Here is a 12,684-nt window from a genome sequence, read left to right as displayed (position 1 = left end):
CTAGTCTCAGGCTTTATAATTTTTTTCCCTGAAGAGGACAGGCAGGAAGATTATTTAAAGAAAGAGTGACTAGAAGGCTATGGTTTGTTCTTAATTCATGACTGACTTTGATCAGAATGGCATAAGCAGTGGGAATGCGGCCTTGAAGTCCTGGAGGTAATTATTTCTACTTCAGGGCATGAAGTCTTCTCTTTTTCCCCTTCCCATTAGGGTAAAAAAGAAAGAAAAAGCTATGGAAGCAACTGCTCTTTAAAAGTAAGGTGATTTCTGTATGTCATATCTGGAAATAGCGTTTCCTAAGGCTACTTCTATGAATGAGGCCACACTGAGTTGAAGAGGACCTACCCAGGACTGGCCTCAGCCTTGAACCCTTGCCCTGGGTGGAGCCAGCAGCAGGAGGGGCTGCAGTGGTTGTTTTAAAAAACCCATTAGACTCTTAGAATTTTAAGATGAAAAGAATTCCCGGAGATCCAATAATCCTTGTCTACTGCCCTTTCCGCTTGTGACAGGCATCGTTGGTTCTCCAGCTGTTATCAGTTTCCTATGACGGCTGTAACAGGTTACCACAAATGTTGTGACTTTAAAATAACACAAATTTATTCCCTGTGAGAGGTCTGAAATGAGTCTTCCAGCACTCAAATCAAGGTGCCAACAGGACCATTTCCTTCTGGAGGATCCAGGGGAGAATCCATTCTTGGACTCTTCTGTCTTCTGGTGGCTGCTGGCATTCCTTGGCTTGTGGCTGCATTGCTCAAGTCTCTGCATTGGGTGGCCTTCTCCTCCTTGTCAAATGTCCCCCTGTCTCCCTTTGAGGAGCACTCTTTTGATCACATTAGACCCACCTGGATAATCCAGGATAATCTCCCCACCCCAAGATCCTTAACTTAATTATGTTTGTCAAAAGTCCTTTTTGCCATGTAAGGGAATAGTCACAGGTTTCAGGGATCAGGGCCTGGATATATTTTGGGGGCTATATTTAATCTACCACACCTGCCAACAGTCCTCCTGTATTTTCCTCCTATCAGAACCCTGATTTCATTTAGGCATCCCAGGATCTTGGTTCCAGGGGAGAGTGGTCCCTCCAAGGTCCTGGGGGGCGGGGGAGGGGGTCTTGATGAAGCCTAGGCAGGCACAGCTATCCCCTCTCCTTTCCCGGTTAGGAATGGGCAGGTGGTTCAACTCTGGACAGGTGTACAGAAGGAGAAGTCTGCTCTGGGATTTCTGCAAAATTATCTTTCACTCTAAAAATGTTACCTGTGAAAGGGAGGCTCTTTCCGTTTTCTTAAATGGACTCTGATAATGGCAGTTGAGGATGTAATGCTTGCAGCTGCCACAGCCATCTTGTGACCAATAGGGGCCAGATCTGAGGACAAAAATCAACATGCTGAGGCTGTCTGAGTGGAAAGATGGAAAGAACCTAGATCTTTGATGTCATCTTTGAGCTGCTGAATTACTCCTCCTTGGAAACTTCCTCTCTCCAGACTGCTTGTTATTGAGAGAAGGAACTCCATTAAAAAGTTTTAGTCACTTTGAGTTGGGTCCTCTGTGACTTGATGCTATGGACACTTTCTAGATACCTACTAGATTATGCTTCTGATAATATGCATGTGGATCATTATAAAAACATTATATGTGGTTTTTGGTGATCTCCCTGATTCTAGACATTCACTTTCTTGATCCAGTCATGACAACAAAAACACAGGGTGTCATTCTTCTGCCTATTCATTCATATTATTTACTGAATACTTACTGTATGCCAGCTTCTTCTCTAGTAACTGAAATACATCTGTGAGTAAAACAGGGTCTTTGCTCTCATAGAGCTTATATTCTAGTGGAAGGAGATTGATGATAAGTAAATAACGTATAATACATTAGTGATAAGTGTTACAAAGAAAATAAAGCAAAGTAATGGGAAGAGCGTAACTATTAAAGAAGTTGCTCTTTTATGTGGAGAGGTCAGGAAATGACCTCTTTGACAAGGAGGCAATTGAGTTGAGACCTGATTGCAGTGACAGTGTGAGCCATGCAGGTATATGGAGCTAGTGTAGAGGGTCTGAGATGGAAGCAAGCTTGGTATGTGAATAACATCAAAGAGACCAGCATGCTGGGGACAGTGAAGGAGTAAGTGAATGGAAGGAGAAGAGGTCAGAGCAAGGGCAGGGTAGGGCAGGTAGAAATTAGAGGCCAAGGTAAGGACTTTGGCTTTACTCCAAGTAAGATGGGAAGCTACAGAAAGGTTTTGAGCAGAGGAGTGACTGACATGACTGACCTACATTTTACAGGGATCCCTGTCGTTGCTTGGTAACTAGCCTCGACTGAGGGGCAGTTAGGAGGCTTTTGCAATAATCCAGGCAATAGGTCATGGTGGCTTGGACCAAGTGGTAGCCATGGAGGTTGTGGTTGGAAGTGTGGTTGAGCATAGAGTTATTGGGATTTACTGATGGGTTGGTTGTGGGGTATGAGAGAAAGAAAGGAGAAAAATGTGACTCCTATGTTTTTCTCTCAAGCAACAGGAAGATGGGGATGTCCACAGAAAGAGCATATCAGGGGAGAAGATCAATTGGTTTGGACACTTTAAGTTTGGGATGCCTATTAGAATTACAAGTGGAGAAGTTAAGTAGGCAGCTGGATTGGCTGGTTTATTTATTATTTTTTAAATATACTTTTTAATTTTTTCCCAAAAGATACTTAGATTACATGAATTCTACACAAAATATATAGGGGATTCCCATATGCTCCATTCCCCACCCCTCCCAAGTTTTCCCACATCAGCAACATCCTTCACTAGCATGGCATATTTGTTACAACTGATGAACACATTTTAGAGCATTACCACTAAGCATGGACCATAGTTTTACATTGTAGTTTACCCTCTCTCCCACACAATCTTGTAGTTATGGCCAGATATGTAATGACCTGATTCTCTCATTGCAATGTCATTCAGGACAACTCCCAAGTCCCAAAAATATCCCCATACTACACCTGCCTTTCCCTACCCCTCCCACCAGAACCCCCAGGGGCCACTACCCCCACACTAATGATATAAGTTCTTCCATTGCTAGAACCACAACAAGTATAGACTTGTCAAAGCAGAATACCAGCAAGTCCACTCTAGTCCATCATTCACTCCCCAGTATTGAGGATTCTGGAATGGCGATGCTTACTCCACCTCCAACTGAAAGAGGCTTAGATCCTATGGGGCAGATGGATGGCACCATCCTGCTTGCAGTTGTGGTCTCTCTCTGTTCCCTGGGATGGTCATTGTCCATCATCATCTCCTTGTTAGCTGTCCTGGGTGAGCCCAATGAACTGGAGAGTAGGTGCTGCACTCTGCCAAGACTCAGGGCCTGACTGACACATGGACAGCCCCAAAACCTAAGTTTCCTGGGCATAAACCCATCAACTCCAGATTGGCTGGTTTAGAGTTCAAGAATTAGGTAGAGAAAATCTTCATAAAGTAGAAGCTCAAAACTTATAATGTCCACTTACTTGTTAAAGGACAAATGCCAAACCCTTCAGTATGACATTTAAGGCTTTCTGTGAGCTAGCTGTGGCATTTCTCATGGTTTCAGTATCTCTCATTGAGACACACTCAATGCTCCAATCAATAATACTCTTCAAAACTTCATGCTCTCTCCGGCCTCAGGGCTCTGTTCCTATTGCTGCCTGGAACTGGAATGTGCTTCCCTCCCTTGCCATCAAAATCTGCTCATTCTTTAAGGCCTGTGAAGCCTATTCTGATTTCTTTAGTTGAATTCCATAATGCTATCCTCCATGTTCCCAGAGCACATGTTACTTTTTTTTTCTTTTGTGGATATAAGAGAATGTTATATATATATTTTAATGTTTAAAAAAGATTTTTTAAATAGATCACACAAAACGTTACATTACATTAAAGAACATAAGAGGTTTCCATATAACCCACCCCTGCTCCTCCCACATGAACATCCCCTTTCATCAGTAAGGAACATTCATTGTGTTTGGTGAATACATCCTGGAGCACTGCCACATCACATGGACCATAGTTTACATTGTAGTTTACACTCTCCCCTAGTCCATCCAGTGGGTTATGGCAGGATATACAATATCCTGCGTCTGTTCCTGCACATTCAGGACAACTCCAAGTCCCAAAAATGCTCCCTATCACACCTCTTCCTCCTTCTCCCTGCCCTCAGCAACTCCCATGGCCACGTCTCCACAAGAATGATACAATTATTTCCATTGCTAGAGTCACAACATTTCTATAGTGGAATACCAGCAAGTCCACTCCAATCCATATTATATTCCTCCATCCTGTGGACCCTGGGATGGCGATGTCCTCTCCATCTCTAAATTGAGAGGGGCCTTAAGATCCCACGTGACTGATGGATGTGATTCTCCTGCTTGCAGTTGTAGGCACTCTCGGTTCCCTAGTGTGGTGGTTGACCATTCTCACCTCCCTGTCAACTGACCTGAATAAGTCCAATGAGAGCACATGCTACTTTATGCCTTGTGTATAATTCTATATCCCCACCAGGTTGTAAGTTTCTTGAAGGAAGGGGAGGATCATGCTTCATTGGTCTTTGTATTTGTTAGTCCTGTCTCTAAGATGGAGATAAATACGGGTGGGATTCTGAAAACCAGAATCCTTCATTAGCCACAATTCACCACCACTGCTTTTGAGATAGAACTATATGATGTAGATATCACTGGACAAAAGCATACTACTTATTACCACGAGGTATTGATAAAAACCCTCACAAGAACACACAGTGCAGGTGATCTGTCTTCACTATGTCTGAGTTATAGTGCCCTCTTTGCCTCCTGAGCTCAAGGTCCTGGCTGAAAACTGGATTCTTTGGTTCCTTTCTCTGAGGGCCACATCCAAGTATTGACTACTCTGATGTGAAAAGGGCAAAGAAAGATGAATCTAAAAGGAGATGGTCTAGGCAGAGCTGTCCTAAGTCACTCCCCTCAATTCTTGGGAGATGGGTTGGTAGGAAGCCAGAGGTCTAACTTACCATACTAATCATATGTGAAAAAAAATGCAGAAATAAAGTCAAGGACTAAATAAGAAGGGGAGAGAACAGGTCAGGGATGCAAGGGCATTGAATTTCCTGCTCATCACAGAACATTCCACTCAGCTTTATGCCCAGTCATGTCCTAAGACACCTCCTTATTTGGGGTGGACTGCCATGAGGAGAGCCCTGAATCTCACCACAGGATAGAGCCTGCCCTGCATCTAGCCTTGATTTTCACCTAGTAAGTGCTGAATAAGGTTTCATTGGAATTACTGAATTGGATAAACCCTCAGGAACTCACATGGATTCCTGATTGGAAAATTGAGGGGTTACTCTGTCAATAAGAGCAAGTGAGATAAAAATCTAATTTGGCTTCTCCGTGATCCTCATCAAGAGAGGCTGTGTGGTATAGTGGTTAAGAGCTCCTGATTTGTGTGGTCTTGGACAAGTTAACTACCCAAAGCCTCAGTTTCCTCATCCATAAAATGGAGATAATATCATTTTTTTACCTCATAGAATTTTTGGAGTTGACTAAGTACTAATACTTGTGAATACTCGTAACAATGCCCAGCACATAGTAAATGTTGGATAAGTTATAGCTCTTATAAAAGTGGGATGAATAGAGAAGGGAAGTGGGTAGCTATATGAGAAGACATTTCTAATTCTCTGTATCCAAAAATGTTTGAAATTCGTGAAGAAGCAACACGTGGATTTTACCACATTCTCGGCTTCTATGACCAGAATATTTCTTCTTGTCCTGCAGACCATACCCTAGCAGCATAAGTGACCCTTCCCCTGATGTCATTGGAGCTGGTGATGGGGTGGTTATTTAGGCAGCTGACTTTTGGTGTGATTTCAAGTGAAATGTTTGCACTTGCTCAGAAGTCACCTGACTGATATGAACTTCCGTGGCCCTGGGATTCTCAGCTGGACTCTCTGGCTCGTGTTACACCAAGCTGGTGGTCTGGGACCAAGGAGTTGGCAACAATGTTAGTTGGAAGGTTGCCAAAGCTCAGGGATATTCTTGTCAGTTGTGTGTGGTGTGTGGGAGTGTGTGAGTCTGCCTGTGTTAGTGTAGACTCTCTAGATGGGTGAAAAAGTTCTCACCAGCAATCTTTGAAGAAACAATTTCTTCCCAGCATGCCAGAATTTCATTGTTCAGAATTTTTGTATTGGTAATTTGAGGGTCTTTTGTAGAGCAGCCTTCTCCTGTTCTTTTTTCCCTCCTATTTTGCCTAATTAATCAGAACTCTGATTTAGGAATTCTGCATGCCATTCTGATGCTGCCCTTTTCAAACTCCTTTATGTATGTTTTCCAACTGTATATCCCTCCATTTCTTATCAGGAACATCCCTGAAATGTGAAAGATCCTCATCCTAGGAGGCATATGGCAGGGGCTGAGGGATTCTTAGGTAAATAAAGATTTTGTTTTGGTATACAGATTAATTTGACCTCCCCTTCCTCTGTATCCCAGCATCAATAACTTTCATCACTTTCTGAATTTCAAGAGGAGGATTTACTTTTGGAGTCAGAGAAAAAAGCAATGCTTAAAGGCTTTTCTTCTTTGAACCCTGTTTAGTTGGATCAGCTATAATCTTTATTTCTCATGATAGATTTTATACCAGATTATCATTTAACGAATATTTATAAGTAACTATTGGGAGTAAGGTCCGATTCTAGGCATTGAGGGAACTAAAAAATATAATAAACCTCTATTTTTCATCTATTTCTATGTATCATTTATCTATCATATAGATTATAACTAATAAGGGAGACATGACACATGCAAAAGTGAGTGCAAATGGGATCAAGACTCCTCTCAATTAGAGGTGAAGTGGGCATCACCATCCCAGAATCTTCAGAATTGGAAAATAAAATGTGGACTTACTGGTATTCTACTATAGACTTATTGTGATTCTAGCAAAGGGAGAAATTATACCATTTATGTGGAAACAGTGGTCACTGGAGTTGCTGAAGGCAAGGAAAAGGAGGTGTGATATGGGAACATTTTGGGGACTTGGAATTGTCCTGAATGACATTGCAAAGACAGATATAGGCATTATATATCCTGCAATAACCTACTGAATGGAGTGGAAGAGAGTGTAAACTACAATGTAAACTATAATCCATGCTTAGGGGCAATGTTCCAAAATGTGTTCATCAATTGCAATGAATGTACCACACTAATGAAAGAAGTTGTTAATGTGGGGAAGGGTGGGAGGTGTGGGGAGTGGGGTGTATGGGAATCCCTTATACTTCTTTGTGTACCATTTTATGTAATCTATGTATCTTTTAAAAATAAATAAAAATATAGATAAAAAAGTAAGCACAAATGTAACTATCATACAAAGTAATATACTACCATAAAATGATATAACCTGAGTGTTTTGAGAGGGTGAAGGTTTATTTATGACTGAAGGAGAGGTAAGGGTAGGTAAGAGTTTCCTGGAAGAGGTGGCATTTCAGTTGGGCTTTGAGAATAGGTCTTTTTAAAAAAAATATATTAAAAAATTTTTTAAAAAAGGTATATAGATCATACAAAATGTTACATGAAAAAATGTAAGAAGATCTCATATATCCCCACTCGGCAACCCCCCCCCCCACTCTTCCCACATCACCAAATTCTTTCATCAGTGTGGCACATTCATTGCATTTTTGGAGCACTGCTACACAGCATGGATTATAGTTTACATCGCAGTTTACGTTCTCTCCTAGTCCATTTAGTGGCTTATGGCAGGACATATTATGTCCTGCATCTGTCCCTGCAATACCATTAAGGACAACTCCAAGTTCCAAAAATGCTCCACATCACACCTCTTCTTTCCTCTCCCTGCCCTCAGCAATTCCCGTGGCCACTGTCTCCATATCAGTGGTAGTTTCTTCTATTGCTAGAGTCACAATAATTCCATAGTGGAATACCAGCAAATTCACTCTAATCCATAATTCCTTCCTCCATCATGAGGACCCTGGAATGGTGATGCCCACTCTGCCCCAACTCGAGAGGGGGCTTAGATCCCACATGGCTGATGGGATCTTGCAGTCACAGATTCTCTCGGTTCCCTGGTGCGGTGGTTGACCATTTCCATGGCGAACATGAGCCAGTCCAACAAACCGAAGAATAGGTGCTGCAACTCCACTGAGGCTCTGGGCCCAGTCAACACACAGTCAGTCCAGAGATTCAAGCCTCCTGAGCGTACATCAACCCCAGTTCCAACCACAGGTTCAGTATAAGTGACAGAAGAGGCATGTGTAGAAAGGTCACATCTGAGTCCAACTCCATCACTCTCAGGAGCACAAATTCCAATGCAGGGCCTACTGGCAAGGCCTGAACTCCAGAGCCATCTGCCATGACCATAGGACCTGGGTGTCTCCATAGCTCTCAGGATCACCACTGCTTGGGCTTATATCTACTTTGGCTGATTCTGAGATTCTGCTGAGATGTGCATAAGCGCAACCCCTCTGATGACCTCCCGACTCTCTTTGAAGTCTCTTAGCCATATAAACTCATTTGTCTTTACTGTTTCCCCTTTTATTCATTGTCTTTTTCTAGGTGTATCACCAGCTGGTGCTTGGTAGAAATCCCTCAGCACTAGGGAGGCTCATCCCCAGGAGTCAGGTCCTACCCTGGGGGGAAGGTAATGCATTTACATGCTGAGTTGGGTTTAGAGAGTGGTCAGATTTGAACAACATGGAGGCTCTCAGGAGGTAACTCTTAAGCACCCTGCAGCTCTAGGCCTAATTGAAATTTCCAGCTCACAGTCTCCTAAGCATAGTCATCAGTATCAAGGGCTCATCATTGGACCATCCTTCTTCACTGGTCTTTGCCCTTGCACTTGGGGAATTGTTGCTGCTCCATTGCGGAGTGCAACAGAGTCCCCTGGAATGGGAACTCAGCACTCCCTCAGTTGTCATGTGAAACTCTATCCATTATGTCAATACCCAACAAACATCCGAACATATCTATATACCTACATGCATCCCCTGGAGAACTCCCTCCCACCTATGCATCCCCCATCAAGGAAACCCCATCCATCAGTGCTCCTTCCCAGCCATAGTTAAACCCCTCTGTGATCCAAAACTTATTAAAAAATGAAGTCTAATATATTGCTGAATTCAATTAATAGGAAAATGAAATAGTAATGATAGCTTTATAGATTAGGAATAGAATACAGAATAATTCAGAAAAACTACAATGAAGTAAAAAATAAATTGGGGTATTAAAAAAATGAAAAATATCATACAATTTTTTTTGATGTTTGCCTTTCATCACTCTAATAGGTGTTGCCCTGTATGTACAATGGCAATGATATCTCTTCCATTTCTTCCTCAGGTTTACATTCTTTTTTTTTTTTTTAATGTCTTCAAAAAAGTTTTGGGTCACAGTAAAGTCACATATAGAATACAGGGGACTCCCATATACCCAATATCAAACTGTTTTCCCCTTTCCCCAGCAATGATCTTTTTTACATGTGGATGTTACATTTGCTGCAACTGATGTACAGATATTGAAACATAGCTACCAACCATGGTTCCATTATGGTTTACTTTATGGTTTACATTTTAGACTTTACACCTTTATAAATTTTTGGTGAAGTTTAATGTGGCTTGTATCCATCATTGTAGGATCATATAGAACACCTCCATTGCCCCCCCAGTTACCCCTTCTTCCAACTATTCAATTCCTCTCACTGCCTCCCCTCAGGGCTGACAGTGATAACCATGCTAGAAGGACAAGATTGCTAGATATTTGATTATACCACATTCTGTTTATCCATTCATCTGTTGATGGACATTTGGGTTGATTCCAACTTTTGGCAATAGTGAATAATGCCACTATGAACATTGGAGTGCATCTATCAGTTCGTGTCCTTGTTTTCAGTTCTTCTGGGTATATACTCAGCAGTGGAATTGTTGGGTCATATGGCAAATTTATAGCCGGTTTTTTGAGGAACCGCCAAACTGTCCTCCACAATGACTGGATCCTTCTGCATTCCCACCAGCAGTGGATGAGGGTTCCCATTCCTCCACATCCTCTCCAACACTTGTAGTCCTCTGTTTTTTTAATAGCCACCAATCTAATGGGTGTAAGATGGTATCTCATCGTAGTTTTGATTTGCATTTCCCTAATAGCTAGTGATGTTGAGCATCTTTTCATTTGCTTTTTAGCCATTTGTATTTCTTCTTTGGAGAAGTGTCTGTTCAAATCTCTTGCTCATTTTTTAAATGGGTTGTATGTCTTTTTATTTTTGAGTTATAGGGTTTCTTTATATACGCAGGATATTAGGCTCTTATCAGATATATGGTTACCAAATATTTTCTCCCATTGGGTAGGCAGTCTTTTCACTTTCTTGATAAACTCCTTTGAGGTGAAAAGGCTTTAATTTTGAGGAGGTCCATTTATCTATTTTTTTCTTTCGCTACTCGTGCTTTGGATGTGAAGTTCATGAAGCCATTTCCTATTACAAGGTCCTGTAGATGCTTCTCTACATTGTCTTCCAAGGTCTTTATGGTCTTGGCTCATATATTTAAAGTTGATTTTTGTTTAAGGTGTGAGATGGTAATCCTCTCTCATTCTTTTTCATATGGATATCCAGTTCTCCAAGCACCATTTGTTGAAGAGGCCATTCTCTCCCAGTTGGGTGGGCTTTGTGTCCTTGTCAAATATCAGATGACTATATATGTGAGGATCTATATCCAAATTCAGTTCCATTGGTCAGTGTGTCTACCCTTGTGCCAATACCATGCTGTTTTGACCACTATGGCTTTGTAGTGTGTTTTAAAGTCAGGTATTATGATTCCTCTGATTCCATTTTTCTTTTTTGATATGTCTTTGGCTATTCAGGGCCTCTTTCCCTTCCAAATAAATTCCATAGTTAGTTTCTCCAGTTCATTAAAAAATGCTGTGTTGATTTTTATTGGGATTGCATTAAATCTGTAGATCAGTTTTGGTAGGATAGGCATCTTAATGATATTTAGTCTTCCTATTTATGAACAGGGAATATTCTTCCATTTATTTAGGTCTTCTTTGATTTCCTTTAACAGTGTTGTGTAGTTTTCTGTGTATAAGTCTCTTACATCTTAGTTAAATTTATTCCTAGGTATTTGATTTTTTAATATACTATTGTAAATGGTATTTTTTTCTTGATTTCCTTCTCAGTTTCCTCATTATTGGTGTACAGAAATGCTACTGATTTTTGCACATTGCTCTTATAACCTGTGACTTTACTGAACTCATTTATAAGTTCTAGAAGATTTGTTGTAGATTTCTCAGGGCTTTCTATATATAGGATCTTGTTATCTGCAAATAGTGAAATTTTGACTTCTTCCTTTCCAATTTGGATGCCTTTTATATCTGTTTCTTGCCTCAATGCTCAAGCAAGTACTTCTAACATAATGTTAAATTGGGGGGGGGGGGTGTTAGTAGGCATCCTTGTCTTGTTCCTGATCTTAGAGGGAAAAATTTTAGGATTTCACCATTGTAAATGATGTCAGCTGTGGGTTTTTTATATATACCCTTGATCGTGTTCAGAAAGTCTTCTTCTATTCCTATTTTTTTGCAGGGTTTTTATCAGGAAATGGTGCAGTATTTTGTCACATGCTTTTTCTGCATCTATAGATATGATCATGTGTTTTTTTTCTTTTGATCTGTTTATGTGGTATATTACATTGATTAATTTTCTTATGTTGAACCATCCTTGCATTCCAGGGGTGAAACCTACTTGGTCATGGTGTATAATTCATTTAATGTGTTGTTGAATACAATTAGCAAGTATTTTGTTGTGGGTTTTAACATCTAAGTTCATTAGAGTGATTGCAAATTTCTGCAATCTTCAAATTTCCTCTGCAAATTTCCTCTCTTTTGTTGTCTTTGTTTGCCTTTGGTATTAGGGTAATGTGGGCATCATAGAATGATTTAGGCAATGTTCCTTCTATTTCAATTTTTTGGAAGAGTTTAAGCAAGATTGGTATTAGTTCTTTCTGGAATGTTTGGTAGAATTCACCTGTGAAGCCATCTGGCCTGGGGCTTTTCTTAGTTGGGAGGTGTTTAATGACTGATTCTATCTCTTTTCTTCTGATAAGTTTGTTGAGAGCATCAATTTCTTCTTTCATCAATGTAGGCTGCTTATGTGTTTCTAGGAATTTGTCCATTTCATCTAAATTGTCCTTGTTTTTGGCATATAGTTTTTCAAAGTACCCTCTAATGACAGTCTTTATTTCTGTGGGGTCAGTTGTGATATCCCCTTTCTCATTTCTTATTTTGTGTATTTGCATCTTCTCTCTTTTTTTTCTATATTAGTCTAGTTGAGATCAATTTTAATGATCTTCTCAAAGAACCAGCTCTTTGTTTTGTTTATTTTTTCTAGTGCTTTCTTATTTTCTATTTCATTTATTTCTGTTTTGCTCTTTCTTTCTTTCTTTCTTTCTTTCTTTCTTTCTTTCTTTCTTTCTTTCTTTCTTTCTTTCTTTCTTTCTTTCTTTCTTTCTTTCTTTCTTTCTTTCTTTCTTTCTTTCTTTCTTTCTCCTTTGGGGTTAGTTTGTTGTTTTTTTTTTACTAATTCCTCCAAATGTGCAGTTAGGTCTCCGATTTTAGCTCTTTCTTCTTTTTTGATGTATGAATTTATGGTTGTGAATGTCCTTCTCAATACAGTTTTTGCTGCATCTCATAAGTTTTGATATGTTGTGT

This window comes from Dasypus novemcinctus, chromosome 13 (genome assembly GCF_030445035.2).
Source record: "Dasypus novemcinctus isolate mDasNov1 chromosome 13, mDasNov1.1.hap2, whole genome shotgun sequence".
In the NCBI taxonomy this organism is placed as follows: domain Eukaryota; kingdom Metazoa; phylum Chordata; class Mammalia; order Cingulata; family Dasypodidae; genus Dasypus; species Dasypus novemcinctus.
Note: the sequence above shows the minus strand (reverse complement) of the source record.